Source organism: Myxine glutinosa, chromosome 4 (genome assembly GCF_964187855.1).
Source record: "Myxine glutinosa chromosome 4, kmMyxGlut1.1, whole genome shotgun sequence".
NCBI lineage: Eukaryota > Metazoa > Chordata > Myxini > Myxiniformes > Myxinidae > Myxine > Myxine glutinosa.
The window spans coordinates 215,576,584-215,594,965 of NC_136264.1; the positions used below are offsets into that span (position 1 = coordinate 215,576,584).

The 18,382-nt window shown below is 42.0% G+C and overlaps 1 protein-coding gene across 1 annotated transcript in view; it reads left to right on the forward strand.

Moving 5' to 3' along the window:
* The window catches only part of MMAA (metabolism of cobalamin associated A), a 773,535-nt gene that overhangs the window by 480,853 nt on the left and 274,300 nt on the right, over positions 1–18,382 (forward strand). The window lies entirely within an intron of this gene.

The window sequence follows — 18,382 nt, forward strand, 5'->3', positions numbered from 1 at the left end:
CCCATGGCCAGCTGTACGTGGGCTGCTCGAGGGTTGGAAAACCAAGCAATCTTTATGTCTTGGCACCAAGTAAGAAAACCAGAAATGTTGTATACCAAGAGGTTTTGAGAAATTGAAAATTGACAAAACGTCATGTAGGAAATGTACTGTGATATTGCTCTAAAATATACATGTTCTTTTCATCATATATTTGTATTATTCTTATTCAACCCGGGCGAAGCCGGGTACCTCAGCTAGTGTTGTGAATAAAAGGTTTTATATGGTGTGAATGAGAGGTACTATATGTTGTGCATGAGAGGTTCTATATGTTGTAATTAAGAGGTTCTATATGTTGTGAATGAGAGGTTCTATATGTTGTGAATAAAAGGTTCTATATGTTGTGAATGAGAGGTTCTATATGTTGTAATTAAGAGGTTCTATATGTTGTGAATGAGAGGTTCTATATGTTGTGAATAAAAGGTTCTATATGTTGTGAATAAAAGGTTATATATGTTGTGAATAAAAGGTTCTATATGTTGTGAATGAGAGGTTCTATATGTTGTGAATGAGAGGTTCTATATGTTGTGAATAAAAGGTTCTATATGTTGTGCATGAGAGGTTCTATATGTTGTAATTAAGAGGTTCTATATGTTGTGAATGAGAGGTTCTATATGTTGTGAATAAAAGGTTCTATATGTTGTGAATAAAAGGTTATATATGTTGTGAATAAAAGGTTCTATATGTTGTGAATGAGAGGTTCTATATGTTGTGAATGAGAGGTTCTATATGTTGTGAATAAGAGGTTCTATATGTTGTGAATAAGAGGTTCTATATGTTGTGAATAAGAGGTTCTATATGTTGTGATTAAGAGGTTCTATATGTTGTGAATAAGAGGTTCTATATGTTGTGATTAAGAGGTTCTATATGTTGTGAATAAGAGGTTCTATATGTTGTGAATAAGAGGTTCTATATGTTGTGAATAAGAGGTTCTATATGTTGTGCATGAAAGGTTCTATATGTTGTACATGAGAGGTTCTATATGTTGTGATTGAGAGGTTCTATATGTTGTGAATAAAAGGTTCTATATGTTGTAAATAAGAGGTTCTATATGTTGTGAATAAAAGGTTCTATATGTTGTGAATAAGAGGTTCTATATGTTGTGAATAAAAGGTTCTATATGTTGTGAATAAGAGGTTCTATATGTTGTGAATAAGAGGTTCTATATGTTGTGAATAAAAGGTTCTGTATGTTGTGAATAAGAGGTTCTATATGTTGTGCATGAGAGGTTCTATATTTTGTGAATAAGAGGTTCTATATGTTGTGAATAAGAGGTTCTATATGTTGTGAATAAGAGGTTCTATATGTTGTGCATGAGAGGTTCTATATGTTGTGAATAAGAGGTTCTATATGTTGTGAATAAGAGGTTCTATATGTTGTGAATAAGAGGTTCTGTATGTTGTGAATAAGAGGTTCTATATGTTGTGAATAAGAGGTTCTATATGTTGTGAATGAGAGGTTCTGTATGTTGTGAATGAGAGGTTCTATATGTTGTAAATGAGAGGTTCTATATGTTGTGAATGAGAGGTTCTATATGTTGTGAATGAGAGGTTCTGTATGTTGTGAATGAGAGGTTCTATATGTTGTAAATGAGAGGTTCTATATGTTGTAAATGAGAGGTTCTGTATGTTGTGAATAAGAGGTTCTATATGTTGTAAATGAGAGGTTCTGTATGTTGTGAATGAGAGGTTCTATATGTTGTAAATGAGAGGTTCTGTATGTTGTGAATAAGAGGTTCTGTATGTTGTGAATGAGAGGTTCTATATGTTGTGAATAAGAGGTTCTGTATGTTGTAAATGAGAGGTTCTGTATGTTGTGAATAAGAGGTTCTGTATGTTGTGAATGAGAGGTTCTATATGTTGTGAATAAGAGGTTCTATATGTTGTAAATGAGAGGTTCTGTATGTTGTGAATAAGAGGTTCTATATGTTGTAAATGAGAGGTTCTATATGTTGTGAATGAGAGGTTCTATATGTTGTGAATAAGAGGTTCTGTATGTTGTGAATGAGAGGTTCTATATGTTGTGAATAAGAGGTTCTATATGTTGTAAATGAGAGGTTCTGTATGTTGTGAATAAGAGGTTCTGTATGTTGTGAATAAGAGGTTCTATATGTTGTGAATAAGAGGTTCTATATGTTGTGAATAAGAGGTTCTATATGTTGTGAATAAAAGGTTCTATATGTTGTGAATAAGAGGTTCTATATGTTGTGAATAAGAGGTTCTATATGTTGTGAATAAGAGGTTCTATATGTTGTGAATAAGAGGTTCTGTATGTTGTGAATAAGAGGTTCTATATGTTGTGAATAAGAGGTTCTATATGTTGTGAATAAGAGGTTCTATATGTTGTGAATAAAAGGTTCTATATGTTGTGAATAAGAGGTTCTATATGTTGTGAATAAGAGGTTCTATATGTTGTGAATAAGAGGTTCTATATGTTGTGAATAAGAGGTTCTGTATGTTGTGAATAAGAGGTTCTATATGTTGTGAATAAGAGGTTCTATATGTTGTGAATAAGAGGTTCTATATGTTGTGAATAAAAGGTTCTATATGTTGTGAATGAGAGGTTCTATATGTTGTGCATGAGAGGTTCTGTATGTTGTGAATGAGAGGTTCTATATGTTGTGAATAAGAGGTTCTATATGTTGTAAATGAGAGGTTCTGTATGTTGTGAATAAGAGGTTCTGTATGTTGTGAATAAAAGGTTCTGTATGTTGTAAATAAGAGGTTCTATATGTTGTGAATAAGAGGTTCTATATGTTGTGAATAAGAGGTTCTGTATGTTGTGAATGAGAGGTTCTATATGTTGTGAATAAGAGGTTCTATATGTTGTAAATGAGAGGTTCTGTATGTTGTGAATGAGAGGTTCTATATGTTGTAAATGAGAGGTTCTATATGTTGTGAATGAGAGGTTCTATATGTTGTGAATGAGAGGTTCTGTATGTTGTGAATGAGAGGTTCTATATGTTGTAAATGAGAGGTTCTATATGTTGTAAATGAGAGGTTCTGTATGTTGTGAATAAGAGGTTCTATATGTTGTAAATGAGAGGTTCTGTATGTTGTGAATGAGAGGTTCTATATGTTGTAAATGAGAGGTTCTGTATGTTGTGAATAAGAGGTTCTGTATGTTGTAAATGAGAGGTTCTGTATGTTGTGAATAAGAGGTTCTGTATGTTGTAAATGAGAGGTTCTGTATGTTGTGAATAAGAGGTTCTGTATGTTGTGAATGAGAGGTTCTATATGTTGTGAATAAGAGGTTCTATATGTTGTAAATGAGAGGTTCTGTATGTTGTGAATAAGAGGTTCTATATGTTGTGAATAAGAGGTTCTGTATGTTGTAAATGAGAGGTTCTGTATGTTGTGAATAAGAGGTTCTGTATGTTGTGAATGAGAGGTTCTATATGTTGTGAATAAGAGGTTCTATATGTTGTAAATGAGAGGTTCTATATGTTGTGAATAAGAGGTTCTATATGTTGTGAATAAGAGGTTCTATATGTTGTGAATAAGAGGTTCTATATGTTGTGAATAAAAGGTTCTGTATGTTGTGAATAAGAGGTTCTATATGTTGTGAATAAAAGGTTCTGTATGTTGTAAATAAGAGGTTCTATATGTTGTGAATAAGAGGTTCTATATGTTGTGAATAAGAGGTTCTGTATGTTGTGAATAAAAGGTTCTATATGTTGTGAATAAGAGGTTCTATATGTTGTGAATAAGAGGTTCTATATGTTGTAAATAAAAGGTTCTATATGTTGTGAATAAGAGGTTCTATATGTTGTGAATAAAAGGTTCTGTATGTTGTGAATGAGAGGTTCTGTATGTTGTGCATGAGAGGTTCTGTATGTTGTGAATGAGAGGTTATATATGTTGTGAATAAAAGGTTCTATATGTTGTGAATAAGAGGTTCTGTATGTTGTGAATAAAAGGTTCTATATGTTGTGAATAAAAGGTTCTATATGTTGTGAATAAGAGGTTCTATATGTTGTGAATAAAAGGTTCTATATGTTGTGAATAAGAGGTTCTGTATGTTGTAAATAAAAGGTTCTGTATGTTGTGAATAAAAGGTTCTATATGTTGTGAATAAGAGGTTCTATATGTTGTGAATAAGAGGTTCTATATGTTGTGAATAAAAGGTTCTATATGTTGTGAATAAGAGGTTCTGTATGTTGTAAATAAAAGGTTCTGTATGTTGTGAATAAAAGGTTCTATATGTTGTGAATAAGAGGTTCTATATGTTGTGAATGAGAGGTTCTATATGTTGTGAATAAGAGGTTCTATATGTTGTGAATGAGAGGTTCTGTATGTTGTGAATAAGAGGTTCTGTATGTTGTGAATAAAAGGTTCTGTATGTTGTGAATAAAAGGTTCTGTATGTTGTGAATAAGAGGTTCTATATGTTGTGAATGAGAGGTTCTATATGTTGTGAATAAAAGGTTCTATATGTTGTGAATAAGAGGTTCTATATGTTGTGAATGAGAGGTTCTGTATGTTGTGAATAAGAGGTTCTGTATGTTGGAAATGAGAGGTTCTATATGTTGTGAATAAAAGGTTCTATATGTTGTGAATAAAAGGTTCTATATGTTGTGAATGAGAGGTTCTATATGTTGTGAATAAAAGGTTCTATATGTTGTGAATGAGAGGTTCTATATGTTGTGAATGAGAGGTTCTGTATGTTGTGAATGAGAGGTTCTATATGTTGTGAATAAGAGGTTCTATATGTTGTAAATGAGAGGTTCTGTATGTTGTGAATAAAAGGTTCTATATGTTGTGAATGAGAGGTTCTATATGTTGTGAATGAGAGGTTCTATATGTTGTGAATGAGAGGTTCTATATGTTGTGAATGAGAGGTTCTATATGTTGTGAATAAGAGGTTCTGTATGTTGTGAATGAGAGGTTCTATATGTTGTGAATGAGAGGTTCTATATGTTGTGAATAAGAGGTTCTGTATGTTGTGAATGAGAGGTTCTATATGTTGTGAATGAGAGGTTCTATATGTTGTGAATGAGAGGTTCTATATGTTGTGAATGAGAGGTTCTATATGTTGTGAATGAGAGGTTCTATATGTTGTGAATGAGAGGTTCTATATGTTGTGAATGAGAGGTTCTATATGTTGTGAATGAGAGGTTCTATATGTTGTGAATGAGAGGTTCTATATGTTGTGAATGAGAGGTTCTATATGTTGTGAATGAGAGGTTCTATATGTTGTGAATGAGAGGTTCTATATGTTGTGAATGAGAGGTTCTATATGTTGTGAATGAGAGGTTCTATATGTTGTGAATGAGAGGTTCTATATGTTGTGAATGAGAGGTTCTATATGTTGTGAATGAGAGGTTCTGTATGTTGTGAATAAGAGGTTCTGTATGTTGGAAATGAGAGGTTCTATATGTTGTGAATAAAAGGTTCTATATGTTGTGAATGAGAGGTTCTATATGTTGTGAATGAGAGGTTCTATATGTTATGAATGAGAGGTTCTATATGTTGTGAATGAGAGGTTCTATATGTTGTGCATGAGAGGTTCTATATGTTGTGAATGAGAGGTTCTATATGTTGTGCATGAGAGGTTCTATATGTTGTGAATGAGAGGTTCTATATGTTGTGAATGAGAGGTTCTATATGTTGTGAATGAGAGGTTCTGTATGTTATGAATGAGAGGTTCTATATGTTTGCGGCTGTTGGAGAAATAAATTGTCATTATTAATTATTCATCAAGATGTTTTCCTCAGCACCTGCTTCTTTAATTACCCTCTAATTGTGAATATTCGTGGAAGCCGGTTGTCACTCCGGTCTAATTACCCACTTGCCTCGCATTACCACGACCAATCGCCTTGGTGCAGCCCTGCTTTGAACTTGTCGACTTCCTTTCGCCGACATTTTGTGAATATCCAAAGAAGTTTCATTCTCATAAGTTTTAACTGACCCGCACAACCACGAGCAGTTCCTTTGTGCACCTTGAATTATATGCTTGCAAATCAGTGTGTGTGTGTGTGTGTGTGTGTGTGTGTGTGTGTGTGTGTGTGTGTGTGTGTGTGTGTGTGTGTGTGTGTGTGTGTGTGTGTGTGTGTGTGTGTGTGTGTGTGTGTGTGTGTGTGATAGACCTGGGTGTGTGTACATGATAGACTTGTGTGTGTGTGTGTGTGTGTGTGTGTGTGTGTGTGTGTGTGTGTGTGTGTGTGTGTGTGTGTGTGTGTGTGTGTGTGTGTGTGTGTGTGTGTGTGTGTTCCAGGTTGGCGCACTGATTATATCCATTGCATAATGGTTGACTGTAGATTTTGGCACAATATCGTATCCTGGTATGCTATATATCCTGGTATGCTATATATCCTGGTATCGTATTCTGGTATCGTATCCTGGTATGCTATATATCCTGGTATCCTGGTATGCTATATATCCTGGTATCGTATCCTGGTATGCTATATATCCTGGTATCGTATACTGGTATGCTATATATCCTGGTATGCTATATATCCTGGTATCGTACCCTGGTATGCTATATATCCTGGTATCGTATACTGGTATGCTATATATCATGGTATGCTATATATCCTGGTATCGTATCCTGGTATGCTATTTATCCTGGTATGCTATATATCTTGGTATCGTATCCTGGTATCGTATTCTGGTATCGTATCCTGGTATGCTATATATCCTGGTATGCTATATATCCTGGTATCGTATCCTGGTATGCTATATATCTTGGTATCATACCCTGGTATGCTATATATCCTGGTATCATGGTATGCTATATATCCTGGTATCGTATCCTGGTATGCTATATATCCTGGTATCGTATCCTGGTATGCTATATATCCTGGTATCGTACCCTGGTATGCTATATATCCTGGTATCCTGGTATGCTATATATCCTGGTATCCTGGTATATCCTGGTATCGTATCCTGGTATGCTATATATCCTGTTATCATATCCTGGTATGCTATATATCCTGGTATGCTATATATCCTGGTATGCTATATATCCTGGTATCCTGGTATGCTATATATCCTGGTATGCTATATATCCTGGTATGCTATATATCCTGGTATGCTATATATCCTGGTATCGTATCCTGGTATGCTATATATCCTTGTATGCTATATATCCTGGTATGCTTTATATCCTGGTATCGTATCCTGGTATGCTATATATCCTGGTATCGTATCCTGGTATGCTATATATCCAGGTATCATACCCTGGTATGCTATATATCCTGGTATTGTACCCTGGTATGCTATATATCCTGGTATCGTATCCTGGTATGCTATATATCCTGGTATCGTACCCTGGTATGCTATGTATCCTAGTATCATATCCTGGTATGCTATATATCCTCGTATCGTATCCTGGTATGCTATATATCCTGGTATCATATCCTGGTATGCTATATATCCTGGTATGCTATATATCCTGGTATCCTATATATCCTGGTATCGTATCCTGGTATGCTATATATACTGGTATCATATCCTGGTATGCTATATATACTGGTATGCTATATATCCTGGTATGCTATATATCCTGGTATGGTCTTTCCCTCGTGGTCCCCCTGTGCTGTCTTTCCCTCGTGGTCCCCCTGTGCTGTCTTTCCCTCGCGGTCCCTCTGTACTGTCTTTCCCTCGTGGTCCCCCTGTACTGTCTTTCCCTCGTGGTCCCCCTGCGCTGTCTTTCCCTCGTGGTCCCCCTGTGCTGTCTTTCCCTCGTGGTCCCCCCGTGCTGTCTTTCCCTCGCGGTCACCCTGTACTGTCTTTCCCTCGCGGTCCCCCTGTGCTATCTTTCCCTCGTGGTCCCCCTGTACTGTCTTTCCCTCGTGGTCCCCCTGTACTGGCTTTCCCTCGTGATCCCCCTGTACTGTCTTTCCCTCGCGGTCCCCCTGTGCTGTCTTTCCCTCGCGGTCCCCCTGTACTGTCTTTTCCTCACGGTCCCCCTGTGCTGTCTTTCCCTCGTGGTCCCCCTGTGCTGTCTTTCCCTCGTGGTCCCCCTGCACTGTCTTTCCCTCGCGGTCCCCCTGTGCTGTCTTTCCCTCGCGGTCCCCCTGTACTGTCTTTTCCTCACGGTCCCCCTGTGCTGTCTTTCCCTCGTGGTCCCCCTGTGCTGTCTTTCCCTCGTGGTCCCCCTGCACTGTCTTTCCCTCGCGGTCCCCCTGTGCTGTCTTTCCCTCGTGGTGCCCCTGTACTGTCTTTCCCTCGCGGTCCCCCTGTACTGTCTTTCCCTCACGGTCCCCCTGTGCTGTCTTTCCCTCGCGGTCCCCCTGTGCTGTCTTTCCGTCGTGGTCCCCCTGTGCTGTCTTTCCCTCGTGGTCCCCCTGTGCTGTCTTTCCCTCGTGGTCCCCCTGTGCTGTCTTTCCCTCGTGGTCCCCCTGTGCTGTCTTTCCCTCATGGTCCCCCTGTGCTGTCTTTCCCTCGTGGTCCCCCTGTGCTGTCTTTCCCTCGCGGTTGTCAGCTCTTTCACGAGCCTCGATTCAGTATACCAAAAAAAAAAAAAAAATCAAAAAAAAAATCCTGGTATCGTATCCTGGTATGCTATATATCCTGGTATCGTATCCTGGTATGCTATATATCCTGGTATCATATCCTGGTATGCTATATATCCTGGTATCGTATCCTGGTATGCTATATATCCTGGTATCGTATCCTGGTATGCTATATATCCTGGTATGCTATATATCCTGGTATAGTATCCTGGTATGCTACATATCCTGGTATGCTATATATCCTGGTATGCTATGTATCCTGGTATCGTATCCTGGTATGCTATATATCCTGGTATCGTACCCTGGTATGCTATATATCCTGGTATGCTTTATATCCTGGTATGCTTTATATCTTGGTATGCTTTATATATCCTGGTATGCTATATATCCTGGTATCGTATCCTGGTATGCTATATATCCTGGTATCGTATCCTGGTATGCTATATATCCTGGTATCGTATCCTGGTATGCTATATATCCTGGTATCATATATATCCTGGTATCGTATCCTGGTTTGCTATATATGCTGGTATCATATCCAGGTATGCTATATATCCTGGGATCATATCCTGGTATGCTATATATCCTGGTATGCTATATATCCTGGTATGCTATATATCCTGGTATGCTATATATCCTGGTATGCTATATATCCTGGTATCGTATCCTGGTATGCTATATATCCTGGTATGCTATATATCCTGCTATCGTATCCTGGTATGCTATATATCCTGGTATCGTATCCTGGTATGCCATATATATCCTGGTATTGTATCCTGGTATGCTATATATCCTGGTATGCTATATATCCTGGTATCATATCCTGGTATGCTATGTATCCTGGTATGCTATATATCCTGGTATCGTATCCTGGTATGCTATATATCCTGGTATTGTATCCTGGTATGCTATATATCCTGGTATGCTATATATCCTGGTATCGTATCCTGGTATGCTATATATCTTGGTATGCTATATATCCTGGTGTCGTATCCTGGTATGCTATATATCCTGGTATCGTATCCTGGTATGCTATATATCCTGGTATCATATCCTGGTATGCTATATGTCCTGGTATCGTATCCTGGTATGCTATATATCCTGGTATGCTATATATCCTGGTATGCTATATATCCTGGTATGCTATATATCCTGGTATCATATCCTGGTATGCTATATATCCTTGTATCGTATCCTGGTATGATATATATCCTGCTATCGTATCCTGGTATGCTATATATCCTGGTATCGTATCCTGGTATGCTATATATCCTGGTATCGTATCCTGGTATGCTATATATCCTGGTATGCTATATATCCTGGTATCGTATCCTGGTATGCTATATATCCTGGTATCGTATCCTGGTATGCTATATATCCTGGTATGCTGTATATCCTGGTATCGTATCCTGGTATGCTATATATCCTAGTATGCTATATATCCTGGTATCGTATCCTGGTATGCTATATATCCTGGTATGCTATATATCCTGGTATCGTATCCTGGTATGCTATATATCCTGGTATGCTGTATATCCTGGTATCGTATCCTGGTATGCTATATATCCTGGTATGCTATATATCCTGGTATCGTATCCTGGTATGCTATATATCCTGGTATCGTATCCTGGTATGCTATATATCCTGGTATCCTTGTACTCGATGGTCCGCAGGATCATCTCTTGAGGCCGTTTTAGATTTTTGTATTTCGAAATTTCCATAATCGTTAAATTGACTATTATAATATATAGTCGAACGTCCATGACATTTCCCAGACTTTGGATTTAGTGGAGGTCTAAAGTACATCCTCAAGAGATGACCGTCAGCCCACTTGGGGCTATTTATTACCTCCTCCACCAAAGGTGGATGGAGGTTCTGTTTTCAACCTTGTCTGTTTGTCTCTCCGTTTGTCCGTTTGTGAACAAAATATCTCAAAAAGTTGTTGACGGATTTGGACAAAATTTGGCAGAGATGTAGCGTATGTCACAAGGCCGAAATGATTTGATTTTGGTGAAGATCCGGATTCGGATCCGGCTGGTAGAATTTTAAAGTTATTCTTCACCATTGGAAGATCGGGCAAAAACGATACATAGCAGGATATCTCAAAAAGTTGTGGACGGATATGGACGAAAGTTGGTGGACATGTTGGGTGTCTGACAAGGACGATTCGATTCGATTTTGGTGAAGATCTGAATATGGATTTGGATATGAGAATTATTTATTTTTTAAAGTGATTCTTCACCATTGAGTGATTTGGCCAATCAGGCGGAGGTGTGGTCTCTACTGAGTGCCGTTCTAGTTATGCAATGCAGTGATGTTGGTGGATTTCCAATCAGATGGAAGATGACCTAGCAAAAATGACAGGGTGAAAAGGGCAGAGAGAGGAAGTGAAAGAGCAGCAGAGCAGGTGTTTCACAGATGTGGGCTGATGCCATCCAGTCCAGTTGCAGAATCAGAGTCGAGGGTTGTCAGAAACCTTTCCACCTTCTCAGATGCAAAAGAGTCCAGGAGCAGTTGGCTGTGACTGGGAAGGATGGGTACGGGGAGTGAGGGGTTGAGGAAACAAGATTTGGAAGCAAACACAGAATTGAGGCATTCGACCTTCCACGAGTGGAATCGGCTGTGGTGCCGTTTGAAGAGAGGGAAGAGAAGGAAGGGAAGCATACCTCATAAACTGACTTAAGAAGGTGCCGCCAGGTTTTAGAGGAGGGAGACAAGTTTGAAAGTTTAAAAGAGGAGGGAGACAGGTTTTAATGAACGAGGAGGGAGACAAGGTAGAGGAGGGAGACAAGTTTTGAGGTTGGACAGATGTTGTTTTCTGGTTCTCCTGAGAATGGACACACTTGTTGCAAACATTTGGAATGCACTGGGATTGCTTTCAGTCGGATCAGTCTTCCAGGAAGAGAATGGAAGTTGTTTCAGGGCAACTGCCTCACCACAGGATTCAGTGTACCATAACTGTAAGGAGGGGGGGAGGGTGATAATTGAAGACGAGATGTGATAAACTTGCATAGATCGTCTGAAAAAAAAAAAGGAAATCTGTGGAGTTTTTTGCTAAAAGGAAGAGAAGGGTTTCCAAAGCATCAGGTAGATCATTAATATCGATGAGGAACAAGATTGGGCCCAGTAATGCCTTGGGGACTCCAGGCTCCATTTGGGAGACTGGAGGAGAGGGTTTCATTGATGGCAACACATTGACTCCGGGAGTGGAGGAAGTCAGAATTCCAGGAATGAAGTTGGCCTTCAACACCACAGGAAGAAAGCTTACCAAGAACAAGCAGGATGACAGATTGTGTTGAATGCCCGAGATATGTCCAGCAAGACGGTCCAAACGTCTTGTTTGAGATTGAGGATGTCCGACAATTGCGGCGAGAGGACCAGAAGCATGTCCAGAGTTGAGTGACTGGGGGGTGTCTGACAATTGCGGCGAGAGGACCAGAAGCATGTCCAGAGTTGAGCGACCGGGTCGGAATACAAACTGATGGTCACAGATCAGGTTTTTGAAAACAGGAAAGTCTTCAACACTGTGAGCTTGAACATCCAGCAGCTAATGCTGCCAGACAGGAATGCACAGTCCATCCAAGGGACGTTGCATATTGTGATGCAACACCCTGCCTGGAAAGGACCAATCCAACAGAATTACAGATTATAGACGCATTTGGAATTGAACCAGACGAGGCCACTCAAAGGGAGATACCTGTCCTCCGACCTGTTGTTGGAACCTCTCGCAAATTGCTATGGAGTCATTTTGAGCTTGGTAAACTCACCACTGTGCATGTGGCCTGTGAAGTAACGGTATGTACTTACAGAATGATCACGTGCTGGCAATCAAAATAAATAAACAGTTATTAACCCAATTCAGTAAAGAGAAAAAGACACCTGTAAGTGTAAGAACTTGCCTTCATGGCAGAGAAAGATATTTTCAGATCACCATCACAAATCGAAATGCCAAATTCAGGAGGTATGATCCATCACGTTCGAATGGACAACCTCTATATCTCCATCACCCCATGCCCCCAAAAACCCTTCCTCCATATCTCTATCATGCCCCCCCCCCCCCCAATATCTCCACTACCCCCCTTCAAACTCTTCCTCCAAATCTCTCCAACGCCTTCAAACTCTTCCTCCATATCTCCACAACCCATCTAAACCGTTCTTCCATTCCTCCCCTTCAAATCTCCCCTCTCACCACTACCCTTCAAAACACCCCCTCACCCCTCCCTTTCAGATATCGCCTCTCATCCATCCTCCTCAAAGTTGGCTCTTAACTCATCCTGGTTACTCCCTCCTCCGGTATGAATGACCTGGCCTCGTCCTGGTGTTGGGGTTGCTATCTTTATCAAAAACTCACTCCCTCACTCTCCGAACACTGCTATTTTACCTCCCAAACCGCAGGAGTACCTCTGGCTACGGCTTCACCTCTGCTCCCACCTTTTGTTCATATGTGTGTTGTACCGTCCACCAAACAGTGATGACTCCATTTACACCTCGCTATCCGACAACATGGACCAACTCTCTACTCTCAAGACTGAACTCTCAAACCTGTCTCCCTCCTCCAAATCCTGGTGGCATCTGGTCAAATCTGTTTCTGGTGTTTGCTCCCCCTCCACCCCCTTCCTTACCTCAAATGGCTACACATCTGACTGCGCACATGAAAAAGCCGAATGCCTCAAATCTGCGTTTGCTTCTAAATATTGTGTACCAACCCCATCGTTCTCTGTACTCACCTTACCTTACCCAGTCATATCCAGATGCTCCTGGACACTGTGTCCTCTCCTGACAAGGTGGAGAAGTTTCTGTCAAACCTCAACTCTGATTCTGCAACTGGACCAGAAGGTATCAGCCCATGGGTCCAAAAATCCTGGTTTACCGCTCTATCACACCCTCTCTCTGTTCTCTTCACCCTCTCTTTTACTCAAGGTCATCTGCCACAACTTTGGAAATCAGCCAACATTACACCCTTTACACAAGAAAGGTGCAAAAACAGATCCTTGCAACAACAGACTTCTGATATTTGCAGATATGTACAACTTTCCAGCCTGCTCCCAATAATCAGAAAGGTCATGGAATCCATCATCGCTTCTGATATTAAATCCTTCCTCTTCTCCAATGGCGTGATCTCGGATCATCAATTTGGATTCAGACAAGGTCATTCTACTCTGGACATGTTGCTTCTGCTGTCTCAACAATGGATGGAATTCGTCAGCACCAAACAGGAAATCAGAGCTGTCTCCCTTGACATATCTCATGCGTTCGATAGAATCTGGCACCCCACCCTGCTCTCCAAACGCTCCTCTAATGGTATCCATGGAAACCTCCACGCATGGCTTGCCGACTTCCTCTCCTGTCATTTGGCTCTAAATGGAATTCTCTCATCTCCGCTTCCTGTCCAGACTTGAGTTCCTCAAGGTAGTGTTCTGGGCCCTGTGCTTTTTCTGGTCTTCATCAATGATCTCTCCGACTCTCTGGAAAATCCTCTCTATCACTTTGCTGATGACTCCACCCTCTGCCGCTCCATTCCTCAACCGTCAGATCGGCAGTCTGCAGCCTCCTCACTCTCTGCAGACCTGGACAAAATCACAAACTGCTCAAACAAGTGGAACATGTCTTTCAAAAACGGAGAAATCTCACACTCTCACTTTGTCTCTCCGAAAAAACCGACTTGACAACCCTCCGACCTACGTTCTCAACAATCCTCTCCAAGAAGTTCTGTCACTCGAGCTTTTGGGTCTCACTATCTGCCATGATCTTTCCTGGGAAAACCACATTTCAAATCTGGCCTCCAAAGCTAGTTACCGACTGGGCATCCTCCGTCGTGTGAAGTCTTTCCTTGACACGACTGAGCTCCTCACCACATACAAAGCTTTCATCCACAGCTTGATGGAATACTGTTCCTCCCTCTGGACTGGTGCTCCTGCCTCACACCTAGCTCGGCTTCACGCTGTAGAAAAAAGGCTTTTAGAATCATTGGAAGCTCCCGCGATGAAGCTGATTCTGAGGACCTTTCACTCTCTCACCACAGGCAGGTTGGTGGTCTTTCTGTCTTCTACAGACTCCTCTCTGGTCTTGCTCCCCCAGCTCTGTCAGTGCTCTGTCCCCAAATATTCCTTCAGGACGCACAAGATCTGTCAGCCGTCTACTTTGTGAAACTTCATTCTTAATTTCATCTCTTCTGGTGAAACTGCAAAATCAAGACTCTCTGCTCACCTTCACTCTTTCATTCCTCTTTTTCTGCCACTGGAGCAAACTCCCTCACTCTCTTCAATCCCACTCCTCCCTCCAGGTCTTAAATTCAGCTGTTCACCACCATCTCTTATCTTTCCCCATCCAAAACCTTTATCTTTTCTACCCCCGTAAATACATCAAAAATCTACATTTTACTATAATCTATCTATAATTCCAGCAATCTCTGTGTGTCTGTCTGTGTGTCTGTGACCGCTGTTTCTCGACAACCACGGGTCCGATATACTTTTAACTTGCCAGGTATATTGCTGGGGACCCGAGGATGTGCCTTTTCAAGGTTTCATATTAATCGGACAATTACTTACCGAGCTATGTCCAAAAAACGATTCAACCAATCAGAGAGCAGCGAACGATCGCGTGTGCCGAACGTGGCGGGCACACTCTGCCTCGGATGGCACATTTGAGAGCGTATTCATTTATTTCACGTTTGCAAACTATGTTGGCGTTAAACTATGTTTTACAACTAATAAAAACGAATTTGCGATTCATTCGCTTTCCTGCGCGTTTGTGCACGCGATGGCGATTTCTTTACCAAACTCCGGAAGCCGTTCGCTTTGGACCAAACCATTGCATGTAAATAGAGGGGGGGGATTGTCACCACTCGCAAGCCGTTCGCTTTGGACCAAACCATTTCATGTAAATAGAGGGGGGGGATATAATTTTAGATATAGATATAGTACGGGCATGCCCTAGTTCACCAAATGTCCGTCCGTCTGTCTGTTCGTCCGTTCGAGCGTACCACAAAAACGGCTGAACCGATCGCAACGATATTTTGGGTGAGTAATCCTGGGATCTCCTGGAGTAAAATAGGGTATATTGTTTTTCCATTTCAGCTTTGGCCTCCAGCATTTTCAGGTTTGGACTCCCGCATAATGTTATTTTCCCGGGTGCCGGTTAAACGGCTGCACCGTTCGCTGCACAGCTGCACCGATCAGACTCGGCGACCTCGGACAAAGACCTTTTATAAGGACATGGGTTGAATCCCTTCTTAAGAGAATGCCAACCCCCTCTCCGCCATCACGGCCGTCTCTCCAACTCACAATCCCACGAGATATGCGGAAAGGACGACCCAAAACCAATTATCTTCTTTTTGATTCGTATATAAACATCATTAAAAGTAAATAATGACCTCGGCCAAAGTTCAAACAACGTAGGTTTAATCTCTACATGAGAGAATTCCACATAGCTATTTGGGCGGTGTATAAGCCAACAGATCGCTGTCTCCATCGATCTTGCCAAGGCCGTAACACCTATCGGCTCAAAATCCTTTTAACTGTTGACTTGGTAGTTTTTACAATGAAGGAAACATTAACAATGTTGTTAAAAGTTTATTTTGTGATTAATTTGTGATTAGAGTTATGTTGTTTGGAATGAAAAAAAGAAATATCCAGTTCAAGTGAATGACGACATGCCATGATGGTTTCTACTTTCTGAACGTGAACTTCACGGATTGCCATATGCAGATTCGCCACGGACCCACGATCGATGTTTCTACACGTGAACGTACCCGTTTGTTTGCGAACGGGTACGTTTTTCATGGAAGTCCTTCACAAACTTGCTGTCCATGTCTGATGTGCGACTGAAGGTGCTACAGGAATGTGGAATTTATTGGTTTCATGCTTTAACATTCGCCATATCTGCATTGCCTGTTTGCTTCTGGCCTCCCACCTGTGCGTAGCACGGGTATCTCACTAGTTTTTCAAATTCCGTTTTCTTTCCTGAATATCCTGGTGGTGTCCATTTGTTCATACCGTGTACTCCGCCCAGCCCTCTCCCTTGCACAGATCTCCCGATGTCCCTGTTCTCTACTGTTGTTGTGCTTTCCTCTCTCTCCCCTCTTGTCTCCTGCTCCCTTTATTATATGTTCTATGTGTTAGCTCTTACACGAGCCTTTACTTGGTATACAAAATCTATATATATAAAACACTGTGTGTGTGTGTGTGTGTGTGTGTGTGTGTGTGTGTGTGTGTGTAATGTTACCGGTCGACTCCTAAACGGAGAGGCTCACATACTTGATATTTGGCACAAACATGGCCATTGAGCCTGGGAAGAACATGGCCGACCTAAAAATTTATTTCATAATATTTTTTTACCATATTTTTACCTCAGCGCATTTCAGCGAGGAATATTATGACCGGAATGGCAGAGCAGCGCGCTGATTCGCTCAGAGCGATCACGTGATGTTCCTTGCCGCCATTAACTCAGTTACGCGTTCGCACGTATTTCAGAGCGAAAAGCGAATGCGTTTTTTCACATTTCAGCGAGGAACATTGCCATTCACACCACATAGGTTTTTTTTTCTTTCATCTTTAGATCCATATTTTTTGCCATAACGTAGCGCATTATGGCTCTCTCGAGCTCGAGTTAGCCAATCACCTGGGAGCATGAGGCCACTTTGGCCACGCCCACGACACGACGCAGAGTTGCAATCGATCGCTCAGAGCGATCACGTGATGTTCCTGCCACGCGATTGCATTTTTTCACATTTGAGCGAGGAACATTGCCATTCACACCACATAGGTTTTGTTTTTCTTTCATCTTTAGATCCATATTTTTTTTCAGCGAGGAATATTATACACGGAATCTGAATCGGTGGCAGAGCAGCGCGCTGATTCGACGATTCGCGCGCCCCCCCCCCCTCCCCTCCCCCTCTCCCCCTCCCCCTCCCCCCCCCACCCCTCCCCTCCCCCTCCCCCTCCCATCCCTCTCCTCTCCCATCCCTCCCCCTCCCCCCCTCTCCTCCCCTCCCCCCCTCTCCTCCCCTCCCCCCCTCCCCCTCCCCCCTCCCCTCCCTCTCCTCTCCCATCCCTCCCCCTCCCCCCCTCTCCTCCCCTCCCCCCTCCCCCCTCTTCTCCCTCACGTTTATACACGGAATGCTGGGTACTTCCCCCCTCTTCTCCCCCCCCCCCCTCTCCTCCCTTTCCTCTTCTCCCCTCCGCCCCGTTCCCCTCCCCCGCCCGGCAATGCCGGGTACTTCTGCTAGTAAAACATAAAATGCATTCTACCACCCAGCCTCGCCCCCGTCTCCCTCAGGAACTGCCCACCCGTGGAGTCTACTCGACTTGTATTTACATTTTTAGAGGTCCCTTGATATGAGGTGCTCACACGAAACCACAACAAATCCGGAGAAAAATGGATGTTTCAAAATGAAACCACATCATTGTGTGTGCTCTGCAGGCAAAAGCAATCACGTCATATACTCACCTGCTCCCCACTCACCCCTATCCTGCTCCCCTCTCCTCCTAGTCCCCGCTCACCCCTCCCCATGTTCCCCTCTCCTCCTAGTCCCCCGCTCACCCCTCCATCTGCACCCTTCCCTCTGCTCACTTCCTTCTGCTCCCTCCTCACCCATCCTCCTGATTCCCGCTCAGCCTCTCCCCCGTCTGCTCCCCTCCTCACCATCCTCCTGCTCTTCCTCCCCTACTCTCCACCTCCTCTCTCTCCTTCCCAGTTTAACGGCCATCTGAAAGACGGCACACACATTGATGAATCACCCTTCCTGTGAAACACCGAGAGGACAGTTTACAGCTGGGTCGGGATTCAAACCCAGGCTAAACAGATTAGAGCAAGTGTGCATACTACTTGGCCATCCTGCCGTGGTGCTGGAATTCATTGCTTTGTAGCCACAGAAAACATTTTTGAATTC